Source organism: Dipodomys spectabilis, unplaced genomic scaffold, assembly GCF_019054845.1.
Source record: "Dipodomys spectabilis isolate Male_0828 unplaced genomic scaffold, ASM1905484v1 ptg000019l, whole genome shotgun sequence".
Taxonomy (NCBI): domain Eukaryota; kingdom Metazoa; phylum Chordata; class Mammalia; order Rodentia; family Heteromyidae; genus Dipodomys; species Dipodomys spectabilis.
Genome location: NW_024870696.1, coordinates 25,533,640 through 25,550,001, shown reverse-complemented (window position 1 = coordinate 25,550,001; position 16,362 = coordinate 25,533,640). Strand labels below are relative to the sequence as shown.

General features: G+C 43.6%; 1 long non-coding RNA gene across 1 annotated transcript; it reads right to left on the bottom strand.

Annotated features, from left to right (window-relative positions):
* Positions 1-281: 281 nt before the first annotated feature.
* On the bottom strand, positions 282-8,095 carry LOC122103693. Its single transcript, XR_006146823.1, has 3 exons — positions 8,004-8,095; positions 7,813-7,920; positions 282-677 (listed from the first exon to the last, which is right to left on the bottom strand). It is a non-coding gene; the product is annotated as an uncharacterized LOC122103693 (long non-coding RNA).
* Positions 8,096-16,362: the final 8,267 nt, after the last annotated feature.

Here is a 16,362-nt window from a genome sequence, read left to right as displayed (position 1 = left end):
CTGCGGAGAACAGGTGCGAGTTAAAAGCCCGGTAGTACCGTAAGAGTGGCAGGGCAAACGACTTGTAGATTCCATAACGTTTAGCATCTGTATCGTAATATTTAATGGAATGAGGAAAACAAGTACAATTGAGATGTCTAGATACCATTTCAGACTGGATTTTTCCAGGGGAGAAGAAAAACAAGACTGAAGCATAAAATATGGTACAAGAGCTTTATGAAGGAACATTCCTGAAAGTATCTGAAGAAAGGAAGGGAAGACAAAAGGAGGGATAAGGAAGAAAAGGAAGCAGGAAAGGGAAGAGAAAGGAAAGGAAAAGAAAGAAGAAGGGGCAGAATTTAGCAGAAGTTGGTCCCTCAGGCCACCCAGTGAAGTGTCAGTCAACCGTAGGTGAGCCGCGAAGCTGGACGGCACTTCTGAGTAGCACAGAGCTGGGGAACGGGCCGGCATGGCATACTCTGTGTCCCTCATTCGTCGAACGAAGGCTGCCTTAGGTAAAGGGCAAGGCCCTTGACATGGCAATTCCTCTCAGCGCAGGAGGCTCTGAAGAAGCCTGGTGATCGGAGCTACCTGCCAGCGAGACCTAGCAGCTGGGGAACTGCATCTTTCAGTCGTGAAGAAGCATCTGGGTTGGCAGGTCACAGATAATCTCTCTCCATTTTGAGCAGTTCAGAGGTCTGTGAAGGTAAATTTCAATAGTCAGACTGTAAATTTAAGTTTTGAGTATGCATTGTGAAGTGAGTTTGTGAGTATGGAATTGACGGTAAATACTTGCTTCAAAAGAACTGTGTCGAAGGTTAATTTGGAAATGATCGTTGAGAGGATCAGATGGAAAACTCGACTCAAGTAAGAGGAAGCAAACAGGAAAATGGCATTCTCAGACCTCAGAAAGAGATTTCTGGAACTTATGAGGGGTAATGCTTCTCCCTTTCACCACTGTAGACCATATGTATCCTGGAGAAAAGACAAATAGTAGAGGTTAAAGAGTAAAAAAATGGTATTCAAAAATGGTGGGACAACAAGGGAAGGGGTAACAATGATTGATGAGACATGGACTCATGGCCTTACTCATGTAACTGTGACCCTCTGTATGTACAAAGCAGGGGTAACAAGAAATGGACTCATGGCCTTACTCATGTAACTGTGACCCCTCTGTATGTACAAAGGAGGGGTAACAAGAAATGGACTCATGGCCTTACTCATGTAACTGTGACCCTCTGTATGTACAAAGGAGGGGTAACAAGAAATGGACTCACGGCCTTACTCATGTAACTGTGACCCTCTGTATGTACAAAGGAGGGGTAACAAGAAATGTACTCATCGTCTCACTCATGTAACTGTAACCCCTCTGTACAGCATCTTTACAATGAAGTAAAATTAAAAATTAAAAAATAAAGCTAAGTAAGCAAAATAGCAAAGTAAGTCTGATGTCACAAGCAGCAGAGCACAGAGGCATGTGTGACACACGGCCGGAGCTCCCAACCTGGCGCAAGGGTGGGAAGGGCAGCTCGGGGTGGAGGAGACGGCGCGGATATTCCGTCCAACCAGAGAGCAAAGGGTGCACCCAGAGGCTGGAGGGGGCCTGCGGTCTCATAGTCATCCCGTTTGCCTGTAAGTCAGAGTGTGATGATCAGCTTCCTGTTACTGGCATAAAAAATACCTGCAATGAGCAGTTTGCAAAGCAGGCAAGGTTTGGTTTGGCTCCTGGCTTCAGAGATTGCAGTCCAAGGTTATCTGACCCCATCATTTGGAACTCAGTGCTCAGTGGAGGAGCTGTGCTCGCTTCATTATGGTCCAGGAGCAGAGAGAGAAGAAAGGCCACAGTCATAATATACCAAGTCCAAGGACACACGCCAGTGACCTGGCTCCCTCCACCATGTCCTACCAACCAAAGGTTCCATCATCTCCCACTAGGCCCAAGCCTTGAACCAAGGATTCCTCAGCGGGTACTTCTAAGCCATGGGGTGGCGGGGGGGGGGGGGGGTGGAGGGGGGGGGAGAGACAAGGAAGGGAAAAATGATCAAGTAAAAAGGTAGACACCTGGTCAGGCATACTATTGCTAACCACTAAAGACTGGATGTTATAGTCTATTAACTTCAATATCACTTTAGAAACATTAATCAACATTAGAAAAGTATTTGAGAAAAATAGTGATAGAGTATTTGTGTGTGTTTGTTTTTTTTTGGGTCCGGTCATGGGGCCTGAACTCTGGGCCTGGGCGCTGTCCCTCAGCTCTTCAGCTCAAGGCAAGCACTCTATCACTTGAGCCACAGCACCACTTCTGGCTTTTTTCTTTTTGCTTATGTGGTGCTGAGGAATCGAACCCAGGGTCTCGAGCATGCAAGGCAAGCGCTCTACCACTGAGCCACCTTCCCAGCCCTGTGTGTTTTTTTAAGGATGTGCCAGGTGCAGTGCTGAGGGGATGGAAAGGCAATGGGACTGAAGCAGTGGAGATCAGTCAGGCTCCTGAATTGGCCAGACTGGAGAGGCTGACCCACCAGGATGCTGACCCCGAGAATTCTAGCAGGTGCCTAGTTCCCAGGAGATGTCGTATCTTCCTAGAACAGAGCTATAGTTACTTATGGCGAGTAATTAAATAAGAAATAGATCACCTTAATTCAATCCTGAGCTAAAGTATTTAGTACCTTCACGAGGTCCGGTCTAATTAGAGTTCAGGAGTTCAGGAGTCTAATTAGAATCCTCTAGGACTGTAATCCTTTCACTAGGTTAGTTCTTATTGCTACTCAGTCTTTCAGCTATTATTTTATTTTATCTTTTTTTTTGTAATTTTTTTTATTGTGAAAATATGGTACAGAGGGGTTACAATTACATGAGCAAGGTAATGAGTACATTTCTTTTTTATATTTTATTTATTTTTTTATTGTGAAAATACTGTACAGAGGGGTTACAATTATATGGGCAAGATAATGAGTACATTTCTTATCAGGCATTGTAGCCTCCTCCTTTGTTTCCTCTTCCCATTTTCAGCTATTATTTTAGAATTAGAAAATTCATCAGGGAAAGGAAGTGAAACATAGACCCGTATCTTAGGGATCATGAGATTTTGTATCTCAGGGATCATGAGAGCTCTAAATCTTTTGAACCCTTTATTTAAGAAAATTATCCAGTACTTGTAGTAGTACTTTATGGAAAGATTGTTCCAACCAGCTAGTGTGCCATGGCTAGAACTGACAGTTTCCCTGTTGCTTTGCTGGACTCGAATGGATAGCCAGTGCCTGAGGGAGTGAGGAAAAGTAAATGTCAGACACATAAGAAGACAGATTTGATGATAGTTGTTATTAATACACTGAGAAAGAAGTGTTCCTCTCCCGAGGAATTTAATAAATAATCCAATCAATGCGTGTGCACACAAACACAACAGATGGTTCTCAAGTGCGGGGTGCCAGTGGCCACGAACCCCTCGAAAGTATGAAAGGGAAGGAGCAGGGCGGGGGGGGCCTCATTCAGCACGCATGACCACAGGCTCAAGGGCACAGACAGAAAAAATGACCAGGAAGGGTCACCTGTCCCCAGGATAGAATGGAGGGAAGAACATACTAATGATATTTATAATATTAATACAAATACTAGTGAAATAATATTAATTAGGAGTTGGAGTTCAGGATACTTGATATTTGGAACTTGACTTTGGACATGACAACAAGAAGAAAGGTAATTTTTCTGAGAGTAAAAGAGTATGGGATGAATTTAAAATTTAAGAAAAGAATAATTAGGCTACAAATTTGTAGAGATAACTCCAGAGAGCGGAGCACAGAGGAATTAAAAGTGTCCTGGGCCAAACTTCCAGTTGCGTGTACCCCCGGGCTGCAGGGGGAGGAAGCAGAGGCCTGGGGCTCTGAAGGAGCTGTAAAAACGGATACTGCCCAGAAGGCAGAGGAAACAGAACAAAGAAAAAGGAAAAGATCTTCAGAGTAGGAAGATATGGAGCCCAAGGAGTAGAAAGACACATCAGAGAGCAAAGGAGTGAACACCGGAAGTATACACCAGGTACATCCGAAGGAAAAGGCAGATAGATGAGCAACAGCCAAGAAGCAAGTGTGGCAAAGCAATTCTACCTCTCCTGGTCCTCGGAGAGAAGAGAGTTGGGGAAAGGACTCACTTGGTAGAGTTGAGTGGACACGTCTGCATCTGGGGATAGTCAGATTGATTTAACAGAATAAGGTTGAAAAAAACCTATGAAGAACACCTGAAGGCATGGTGGCTCACTCCTGTAATCCTAGCTACTCAGAAGACTGACAGGAAAGTACTTATCTCCAGTAAACTACTCAGAAAAAGCCAGAAGTGGGCTGTGGCTCAAGTGGTAGAGCACTCAAGCCTTGAGCACAAAGAGGCTCAGGGATAGAGTCCAGGCACAGAGTTCAAGTTCATAAAAAAAGAATAGATGAGGATAGACTTTGTTTCTGACTATGTCGAGTAAGCAAATATGACCTGTGACCAGGAGCGGCATCAGTTAGTCAAATGAGATCCAGAAATCGCAGAGATGGTGAAATTAGTGAATGAGGACATCGAAAGGACTTCTATAAATATGCCCCATATGTTCAAAGATGCACAGAAAAAGGCAAGCATAGTGAGGAGATAAATAAAAGATATTTTCAAAAGAACCAAATGGAATTTCTAAAAATGAAAAAGACTGTATCTAAAAGTGAGAATTTAACTGGAGGGGTTAGCAGTGGGCTGGCCGGAAAGGATTGTGTGATGTAGAGGACTGGAAGACAGAACGCTTCAATGTTCACTCCAGACAAAACTGCGGGAACAGGCGAGGGAGGGGAGAAAAGTTCCAGAGGTGCTGACTGCCGCAGGGCCTGCTGGGAAGCCTCAGGAGCAGGAACTCTGCCCAGACTTGGTAGGAGGGAGATGGGAGCCAAGAAGAAGGTTGTTGGGAAAGCTTCGTCCCTCAAGGATGTGGTGGATTTGACTACAAACTTGCTTGTTTTCAAAAGTTTTCAAAAAGATACTACAATTTTTTGTGTCTTTCCACGCACCACACTGTGCATGAGCCCCAGAAGTTACAAAGGTTTATAAGGTCAAAAGAGGTTGTAGTCTATGCAGGAAACAGGCTGCTGCAGGAAGCGTGTTAAGTACCATGATGGACATAGGGACCCAGGAAGGGACCACTTTCAAGGTCAGCACAGGGCAGTCAGCTTGAGCAGCAATTCTGCTCACTTTTTGTGCCCATTTTGCCTGTCTTGTCTCACTCTCATATGGACCTTGGATTGAATACATCAGTGGTGTTAGTTAAAAGGCAGTACTGGAGCTAGGACTGAACTAGCCAGGGTTTCTACTTCCCTAGAGTATTATTTGAAATTTTGCAAGCAGTTTTTCTGGAAGTGTGGCCTTTAGGTCCTGGAAGATTGCTCATCACTGAAGCCTCATCTCTAGAGATCTTCCCAGAACAACACCTCTTTGTATCTGCCATGTCCTCGATATACTTTTTCATATTGTCACCAACAACACTTTGTCATGTCTTTCCTATTTGACTTTGAGAATTATGAAGAGAATGATTGTATTATTCAGTTTTTGTAAGCATAGTTCTATTTGTCGTGTGTGTGTGTGTGTGTGTGTGTGTGTGTGTGTATAAGAAAATCCTTTTAATTTAATATATATAACCCAGTGGGATTAATTAGCCCAATGGCCAATGATGGGCCACAATCACGAGTATAATTTTTTCAAAGTCTAATATACAATTTTTGAGTTCTTAAAGAAGTGCATAATCTATGATTTTAATCAATACCTGTGGACTAAATTGTTGAATGGCTCCACCAGTCTAGACTGGCTGTAAATATCCAGCATGCATTCCTGGTATGCAAAATATGACAGAGAATACAAGCTACAAACTTGAAACAAGTTCTCACTAACAGGAGTAGCTCTATAAAAGGAGAGATCTCTAGGAGAGGTCTGTGCTAATAAAAAATCCAAAGGAGGTTTTTGATGACAGAGTTATATGCCAGGACTCAGGGACTGTCCCAGACAGGCGACAGTTTCCTTTGCCAGTGGGCAACTTTTTGTTTATTTTTTGAGTCAGTCATACTAGGTAGCCCCAGTTAGCCCAAACTCTCTATCTTCCTGACTCATTCTCTCAAGTTCTGGGATTACAGGCATGTACCACCACGTATAACAACCAATTGACAGCCATCAATGGAGGCGGGACTGGTGGCATTTCACAGGTGATGTGGCTCCTGGAGTATTTTGGAAGTATTTTTTTTATTTCTATTAAGCTTTCCCCCTCCTTTCTAAAAGAAGAACATGTTGGACTTACGACTACACTTAGTACTAAGAGATAAATTCACAAAAAGAACTCTTCTTTGTTCTCCCTTCACATACAAGGCTCAAGGCACGAGTCATAGAATAAAAGTAATGATTTCACAATGATGGGACAGGGGGAGCAGGCAGAGCAACTGTCAGAAAATTTTAGATCCTGTGGGGAAATCAACGTTCCATTCTACACTGGTGATATTTTGCAATCTGTCAAGCATGCTGTCTTACTTTCTCAGGATGCTTCCTCCTACGTGAGGAGACCCGGCCTACTTGCGCTGTCAGCTGGAAGGGTGGGGTGTGTGGGAGGACCAGTCCTGAGATTGAGAAACAAGACCCTCCCACTCCTCCCCGGGCTGAGTGTAGTGCAAAGGGTCAGAAGCGAAGAGGTGAGGTGTTTTTGTTCACCAGCTCACAGCTCCGTGACTCTTTGTGTTTGCACATTCATATTCATACACATTTACATATCCCTGATAGTAATTATTATAGAGTGATCTCAATAAATGATTTCTGACCTTTTTCTCCTCCTTTAAATATCTGGTTGGTCTATTCCTAGCCTAAATAAGCAAAATTTAAAAGATCTTACATTATCTCCCTCGAGGAGCACAACTGCAAAAATTCTATACAGGGATGAAATTCATAGTTACTTTTATATCTCTGAGAAAAGCACTTCCTACTATAGCAAAAAGAAAACACACTTTTACCCAGTGAGCTCTTAATTGCTAGACTGGTCTTTTTCTTCATGGAAAAACTATTCAGGGAGCAGAGGTTAACAGGAGGAATAAGCAGTCATGATCTTTGTCTAGTAGTCCAAGTATGTTAAGTAGCAACAAATGACATAAATAATTCCCTCAAATTTGGGTCAAACCTCCGCCACCCACTAATCTTTCCCTCTGTGTGGTTCCCATTCCTATTCCAGAACCAACTTATATATGTAAGAGAATCTTGATCAGAGGTACAAGGAAACATACAGAGTGGATAGTTTACAATCTCTTCACCTTTCTTTCTTTGTTTCTTTCTTTCCTTCTTTCCTTCCTTCCTTCCTTCCTTCCTTCCTTCCTTCCTTCCTTCCTTCCTTCCTTCCTTCCTTCCTTCCTTCTTTCTTTCTTTCTTTTTCTCCTCTTTCCCTTCCTCCCTCCTTCCATCCTTCCTTCCTTGCTTGCTTTGATGCATTTACCTTTATTTCTTTTTCTTTTTTTAAATTTTATTTCATTTTATTGCAAGGGTGATGTACAGAGGGGTCACAGTTACACAGGTAAGGTAATGAGTACATTTCTTGTCAACCATTGTTACCCCTCCCTCATTTCCTCCCACTCCCCTCCCTCTCTCCTCCCCCCAAGTCGTAAAGTCCATTCCTAACCTGCTGTCCTGTATCGCTGTTGCATTAGTTCACACTTTGTCCTTTGTCTCACCGTTCTGTGATTCCCCTTCCCTTCCCCAAATCAGATAAAAGTATATACAAGATACAGGGTGCCAAAAAAGGACAACAAGGGATAAACCAAAGGGAGGAAAAATGAAAGAAAAAGAAATTGTCTTCACCTTCTTTCTAGCAAGCACTCAGTCTCCAGCGCTGTCATCCCAGCTCTACGCATCGGCTCTGCTTGGATTCCCCCGCCCAGCAGCGGCTTCCAGGAGGCTCACTTTGAACTGCTTATGGGACAGTTTTCCCTGCTTATTCTCTGTCTCCAGAAAGAATGGGCGGACAAAGCAAAGCGGGGGTCCCACCTTACCTCCAGCTGGCGGAACTTGCTTGTGCTGCCTTTGCTGCTCTAGCCCGTGAGGTTCAGGACTGCTGCGGGGAGCTGGGCCCGAGCTCCCGAGGAAGTGCTCTGAGCAGCTGGGTACTGAAAGGGAGAAGAAGGAAGTTGCATGTGTTGGAGGAGTGTGATTTAGGGGTCATGGAGGAGCCTTTCCTCCCCGCTGAAGAAATCCCTCAGTGGGCAGGTGCAGATTTGAGGGGTGCTCTGAGTGAGAAAGTGACGACGGAAGTTAATAAGTAGAACGGCACAGAAAGGGCAGGAAAAGAGTCACGGTGATGGTCACTGGTTTAGCAGGATCTCTGCTCCTACCACCAGCCACACTCTGAGAGCTCTTTCTCTCTCTGTCCTTAATGCCAGACATCTGGATTTGTTACCAACCCTAGAGTACACACGTGCTTCATTAAGTATTCCTTATTCCAGTATACCAGCATAGGACAAGTATGTAGTATATACTACATGTGAAAGAATTCTTTCTTGTTATGAATAAGATTTTACCTGTGGTCACTTGGTGAGATAATCTGAGAAAAATGCCAAGTTTGGAAAATATTGTTCACTTCACTGAGAAATTATTAAAAACTGCCAGTTTTCTTCTGCAGATATTGACTGGTAAATTTTATTTCTCCCACAAAAGATAAAAATTGCATCTATAAGCCAAGCATCGGTGGCTCACGCCTGTAATCCTAGCTACTTAGAGGCTGAGATCTAAGGATTTGCTTCAAAGCCAGCTTGGGCAGGAAAGTCCGTGAGACTCTTATCTCCAATAAACCACTCAGAAAACTGGAAGTGGCACTGTGGCTCAAGTGGTAGAGTGCTTACCTTGAGCTGAAGAGCTGAGGGACAGCGCCCAGGCCCAGAGTTCAAGCCCTACAACTGACCAAAAAAATCGCATCCACAGAGGTGACCTTAACATTAAAGTGAATTGTTCCAAAGGCAAGCTGACATGTTTTCTAACGAGAATGTCAAAGACATAGTTGAGTATGACGGTTCTGATGTCCTCTTCCAAGATACAAAATACAAATTCATCTTGGAATGTACCACTTTCCTATTCCCATGGCAGAAAGCAATCTCTCAGGGGAAAGAGGGGTGGCGAGGATGCGGGAGATGAAGCGGAAGGAATGGCACACAGTGGTATGCCTCTCTAGATGTGGCTTGCATTTACCCTTCCCACGGCCATTCTTGCTTCTGTACCCTCGGGAGGTTCATAGCTCACACTTTTCTTTCTTGATAGGATGCTACCTGTAGTTCCTAGGAAGAGAAAGGGGCATCCTGCTGTTGGCGTTGGGAAGGAGAAAGCCTCATGGGGCAGTGAAAGGCTCAGGTGAGCTGGGTCACTCAGGTTACAGTCATTCACATCCACTCCACATGCAGCTCACCTGCTGGGGTTTACAGTGACTTAGCTCAGCCTGTGCTGAGTCTCGGCTCTGAAATCTCTCAAATCTGAAAAGACGGCTGTGGTTGTTTACTAAGTGTTTTGGGGCGTACTCTCGTTTATAGACTTAGACCTGAGTAATTCGAGCCACTTTGGGGAATATTTCTATTATCTGCTATCAAAATGGAAATTTCATAAATGAAAATAGATTCAAATTCTTCTCTCCTTAAGTAGTCGTTTAGATTAGGAGTTGTCATGTGTATCATTCCATTTTCTGTGCTACGAAACACCAAAGATGGGGGCTTTATAAAGGAGAAGCTCAGGGTCAGGAATACACTTTCGGCTTTTAGACCTGTGTGCCACTGACTCCTGAAATAGCAGAGGTTCTGCGCGGGGCACCGTAAGGAACTGAAGCTTTCATTTGGGTCAGGATGATTCTCATTCCTTTGGAGCACCTCAGAAATACAAATAACCCAATTAAAACAATTTTGACAACTGGATACCTTCACATATATGGAGTCATAACTTTTGTGATGACTTCTTCAAACAATAAATCAGCCAGAGATTTCATTGTTAAGAAGGGAATTATAGTGTAGACCCGTGTTTCTCAAATGGTCTCCGGTAAAAGGTCCAATTTTTATCTTCAGAATGTCACCAACTCATTGTCTACTTTTGTAAAGTATAGCAAAAATACCATAAAATCAAATGAAAAACAAACCTGAGAGCTATCAGCCACCCAACTTTGCACTTATTAATAGAAACTAGTATTAATTATTTTTTGCCTTTGGATAGAGAAATATCGAGTACTAAGCTGAGGAGAACAGATAGTACACGTGGTTATAGACAAATTCCAAGATGCAATTTTGGATTGTTAGTCAAAATTCCAAGATGCTGTTCTTACTACACCTAATAGAAATATACTTACTATAATTCTGTTAGCCAACATGCTAAATTAGCATTAAATTAGTATACTCAGAATATAGAGCATAAGGAAAATTACAAAAATGGTCACACTGTACACTGACATTGTGTGCATGTGTAAGTAATATATGGTTCACTCAGCTCATGGTGAAAGATCCGGGGCCCGCTCTCAGAGTACCCCGTGTGGCGGGCTTGACTGTAGGTCCAGCTTGGTTTCTCATAATCTATGTGACTTTCTTGGCCTCCTCTTTTAAATGTGTAAAGTGTGGATAATAAAAAAGTCAAATTTGAACGCTTTTAGGATGCAGTACATGTAGAGTACTTAGGTGCGTATAGTAATGACGAAGTGTGAAAAGCAACATTCCAGCTAAGGAACCTCTCAGCGTGGACAAGATCCAAGGGGATTTAGTAGTAAAATTAATATGCCTTCCTTGTATGCCTAATAAACAGAGTCAGATAGACATCAATACCCCACAGAATGGTAGTCCACTAGTACTGAACAAAACAGTCTTTCAAATGAGATCCATACTATCAATACTAACAAGAAATGATAATAAAAATTAAATACTGACATAAAAAATCTTGTATGTTTCTGCAAATAGTGATAGTAGGGAATACACAGACCAAAAAAAAAAAACCAACCACAAACTTGATAGTGAATGGACCTGGTTGATATTATAAATGTGCCAGCTCTTCCCTAAATTAATAAGATACTAATTTTGCTCTGATGTGAACTCCAGCAGAAATTTTTGAGAAAGTTGGGAAACTGATTCCAAAATGAATATTGAAGAGGAATGATTCACAAAGAGTTGATTACACACACACACACGTACACACATGCACACACACACACACGTACTCACACAGAGCAAAAGGGCAACTGTCCCTACCAAACACAATGTAGTACATAAATGATAAATGAAACATGGAGTACAGTGTTCATGAATAGGGCATCCTGGCAGGAATCTTGATGTAAGGTTAATGTGAGGAGTAAACTGTTGAAGAGATGGGCCGGGAAAAGCTTCTTCACGCTATGGAAAAAATAAACCTTTAGATTCCACTTCCTGCCATAGAGATGTCATATGGCTTAAAGACCTGAGTGTAAAAGGCAAAACTTCAAAGCTACTACAGGGACTTTAGGGTATAAAGTATGTTTAACATAAGACACTACACAAAGAATAAGGCAAAAAAATTGATTGGAGCTGACTGCATAAACATGAGACTTCTTTTCAACATGGACTCAACAGAGTTAACATGAATCATAATAGGAGGAGATGCTAGTAAATATTAAAATCAATGAGATTATAAAAGAAAGTCCTTTTTTTTAACCATTGTTGGAGAATCAAGAACATGGATAAAGAGTAGGAATAGGCAGAAACCTGAATGACCAAAATTAAAGAGATTCTTAACCCTATTAGCAACAAGATACATACAAATTTAACTGAAATATGCCATTTAATACTCACATGGAAAAAATTTTTAAAGTTAGTAGACACCAGTTTTTCAACAAGTTAAAATACTACTACACATGCTTCATAGATGCATGTAAAACTATTAATAAGATACATTTAGTGTCCTAGAAAGAGTGCTTCCTGATTGATAAGAGATAACTGTGGGAAATGGAAGACGAATGGAAAAAGACAGTACAATAAGCAATAGACAAGAGACTTCATGCTGTGAGTTGAAAGAAGAGAACTATTAAGCCAATTTCTGCACCTAAACGCCAAAAGGTTTTTAAAGAACAGGGCAGACCAAACACCAAGTCACATTTGTCTCTGCAGAAGTTTTTCCTAAGCTTATGAAAACGTGGAAGCCCCACAGAAAAATAGATTCCGATCCAGCTCTTGGATTCATGAGCTCTGATCCTGTTGGGGCTGCTGCTCTTCAGTCTCTTGAAGCACTTGGCGGTTTTGCAATACTGATGCTAACCAGTCAAGAGGGAAGGGAAGAGGGTGGGGGCCTGGGTTCCCTTGGCTGTGGGTGAGTGGTGAAGATTCCCTGGTGGGGTATCCTAGAAACGCTTGTGTGTGTTCCTGCCTGACGGGTTTTTTCCATGTTTCTTCTTGACATGCTGGCAGTAGCAAATGCCATTAGCATGGCTCTGGTCCAGAGAACCCAAAGCCAGAGCTTTGCTCTGGGCCGGACTCCAGGAGAGCGACTTGAACTCTACCAAGAGTCCCAAGCTTTAAGGAGGCCTGGAGAACTGGGCTGCCTGCTTCTTGGAGCCTCGGTAAATTGATGCGGGGAAAAGGCTGCGTGTCCTCAGCCCTTCTGAAGACTGTGCTGCTCCTCCCGTGATGCTTGTTTCTGCTTCTGGATGCCCACATGTGAGAGTCTTTCAAGAGCAAGAGATCGAGCGTCCCCCAGGACACAGGGTCTGGAGTAGAGTGGGGAGAGCCTGCCCAGCTTGAGGGAGGGAGAAATGAACCACGGCCTGTCTTTGCTGGCGTGAGCGGCTCACTTGTTTCTTCCACGCACCTACAGAACTATCACAATGAAACTCCTTTGTACAGTGAACTCACGCTCATAGAAGGTTTTTAAATCATTTTTAAAAATAAATAAGACGTTTCAGCTATAACAGAGTTGATGCAGCAGGTTCAAAACTAAGTTACCCTCAAACCCTCAGTCTTCTTCATTGGTTCAGATTAAGCGGGACTCTGAAAGGCAGAGAACATGAAAAGTTCACTTACTGCCCACAGAAAGTGCAGCAGTGTCCGCCCGAGGCGCGCAGCTGAAGCTGCTCGGTCAGCACCGTCCCCTGCTTGCCTTGTGTGAACGCACAGTGGGGTTGTAATGGTGGAGAGCCTGGACTCTAGTGGGGGAGGGGGAGGAAGAGGAAGAACCACCCATCAAATCACCCAGAGAGGGTGCTGAGACCCTCCAGACACACACTCTCACCAAAGGGCAGGCCTCTCGCTCTGTTCACACACAGCTACTGTCCTGCCTACTTCCCACGTAAGACTGACTGCCATCTGAAGTTAGACTATGTCTCACTGCCCCAGCCTACCTAATGATTGGAGCCCGATGGCTTGTCAGCATTACGGGTTCATTCAGCCCAGGACCAGCCCTGAGAAGCTCCTTCCCATGTGGCTTGGTATGTTTCATGCAGCTACAACAGACACCACAGGGTGGCTGATTTATAATGGAAACACATTTGTTTGAATGGTGCTTTTATAGTCTGGACAATCGAAGATTGAGAAACTATTTCTGGTAAGGTCCTTTATGCTATACCATACATGACAGAGAGAAAGAGGAGAAGGAGGAAGAAGAAGAAGAAGAAAGAGAAGGAGAAGAAGAAGAAGGAGGAGAAGGAGAAGGAGAAGAAGGAGAGGAGGAGGAGGAGGAGGAGGAGGAGGAGGAGGAAGAGGAGGAGGAGGAGCAGGAGGAGGAGGAGGAGGAGGAGGAGGAGGAACAAGAAGAAGAATGTTTTCTCCTACATTGTATTCCCCACAACACAAAGCCTAGTGCTTTACAAATAATAGCCTAGTGCTTTACAAATAATGATTTTCAAAGGGATAATTGATCTTGTGAAATTATGTGAGATAGAAAACACTATATAAATGGTTACAACTTGTAGCCAAATACCATGTGTTGTTATTTTTCTTCTAGTCACAGACAGCATGTTCGAAAGCATTGGTAATAAATTTGAACACAAATCAATTCTTGATGCTCTTTGAAAATTAATTTTTCCACCCCTAAAGACTGAAGAATACTTATTTATGTAACAGTTCCTGGTTCCAGTTTCCTCCAAGACTTTGCGATGGTAGCTCCTTGGAAACTGAGTCCACACTGAATTGCTTGTGGAATTCTCAGGGAGGATTTGGGGGTGGGGGAGAGACTCTCACTGAGATCCCACTCTTTCTCATGGCCCAGGGACCAGGCAGCCGCTCAAGCTTTGGATATAGGTACCAAATAGAGAAGAGAAGTGCTTAGATTTGACACAAATAGAGAACAAAACCACCCATTGAGGGTGCCATCGCTTCCACTACAGGTGTTAATTATCAGCTAATAAGATGAAAAGGGAAGTGTGTATGGGAATTTCACGTAATTAAATGCACAACTGGGTCCTGCAGCATCATCCCACTACTTACAATGAAGCTAGCCAACACACCTATTTCTATTGTTATTTCTAAGATCCCATGATACTTGGTAATAAGCTAAACATAAAAAGTACTCTACCTGCCTTATAATATTTCCAGGGATGGGCTATCTAGCTTTATGTAGCACATTACTGTGTGATGCTTTCCCTTTGCATCCTATCATTTGAATTTCACCAAGGAGTGGGTGGTATCATTCTCATTTGAAACAACCAGAGCTTAACATATTAAATCATTGCTTAAAACCATACAAGCAGAGTATTTGCTCTCTATTGCTGTTGAACAAATTATTCCAAAACTCAGTGGCTTCAAAGAAACATTTGTTTCTCATAATTTCTGTGGGTCAAAAGCCAGGGCTTTGCTTAGGTGGGTGCCTTTGGCTTAAGAACCGTCTGTCTGCTGAATGCTGAAGGGGCAGGCTCTGTGTCCCTGCTTGATGGTGGCCATTGGCAGAATAAGTTCCTTGAAGACCGTCAGACTAACAACCCAATGCAACTGAATTCAGCCTTGTTTGCCTTGGAACCGCTGTCAGACTCACGGACCGACCTCGCGGGCCTCCGTTTCCCGGTAGCCTCCCTCTGTTCCTTGCTGTGAAAGCCTCTTCACGTGGTAGCCAACTCCATAGCAACTGGCTTCCCTCAGCGGGAACGAGCGAGCGAGAAGGAGGAAGAGAAAAGAAACCCAACACTGAGCTCTGGTCACTTTACAACTGCATCTGTGCTTAGTCCATAAGGGGTACAGGGCTACTGGTCTTCCAGGCTGTTTCCCTGGCTAGTTAGTGGGTAAGACAGAATTAGTGATTGGTGATTATTAGCAGTGTGTGTGTGTGTGTGTGCGTGCATAGTATGGTGTGTTTCCTCAAACAGGATCCATTCATCCTTTCATCCACCTATATTTATTGCAGGAACTATCCTTGACTCAAAGGATTCAGATGTAGAAATAAATGGATTAAAGAAGCTCACAACAATTAAATGAAAGGTAGGCAGATTTTTTTACATTGAGTTCGAGGCCTAGCGGAGAGCAGTTGGCATTGTGGGAAATTCAGAGTGAGGCACCCACAGCTCAGGCCCACATAGCTTCCTGGTGGGAGGAGCTGACATTGGAGACTAGTGTTAACTGAAGTAAGAGAGGCCTTTCTAACATTTACGAAAGGCCGAAGTTTCAGAGAATATCACCTATTCATCAAAGTGCCACTGCCGAAGTTAAGCAGCCGTGTTGATGGCGGGTACTTAAGCTGTGGGCAGCAGTCCTCACCCTGGTTGTGTTAGAACCACTCAGAGAGCCTTTTATTGACAGAGTCAAAACCTCCAGAGCGAGCTTCTGGCATTGGCGTGCATTAAATCACTCTGGTGACTTCAAATATCGCTGGGGTGAAGGCGTCAGGCTCAGGCACCCAGAGGCCTTGCCTGTTCTTCAGTTTATGTTTCCACCTTGAGAACATCGAGGGTGGTGCTTTGATGAGATTTATATTTTAGAAATGTCGCGCTACCCATCTAGAGGATGGAGCAGAGGAGGAGAAAAACAGAGAGCAAATATCGGGCAAAGAAACGATGGCAATGATCCAGGTTAGAAACGAAGGTTACAAATGCGGAGCCACCCGGAGCCATGAAGATAAAAGGAAGGAAACGGGTTTGAGGATATTAAAGCAATAAACTGATGGTTTATGGGATGGGAGAGAGAACAGGAATATCTGGTGACTGTTGCTTTCTGGCTTGAAACCGTGGCGAGACGTGATTCCCCTGAGTGGGGTGGAAGAACTGGCGGGAGCAGGTCAGGAAGGGCAGCTGGTGCATCCAGCTGGGACGGCCCGGCGAGGAAGGCCCCTGGGTCCCTTCAGTTATGGTCGAAAGATACTGCAGGTGAGAATCTAAGAGTCACAAAGCCCTTAACGGGACGAGGTCAGCAATTGAGACCAGTCGCGCAGGGGGCCCTGAGAATTCGT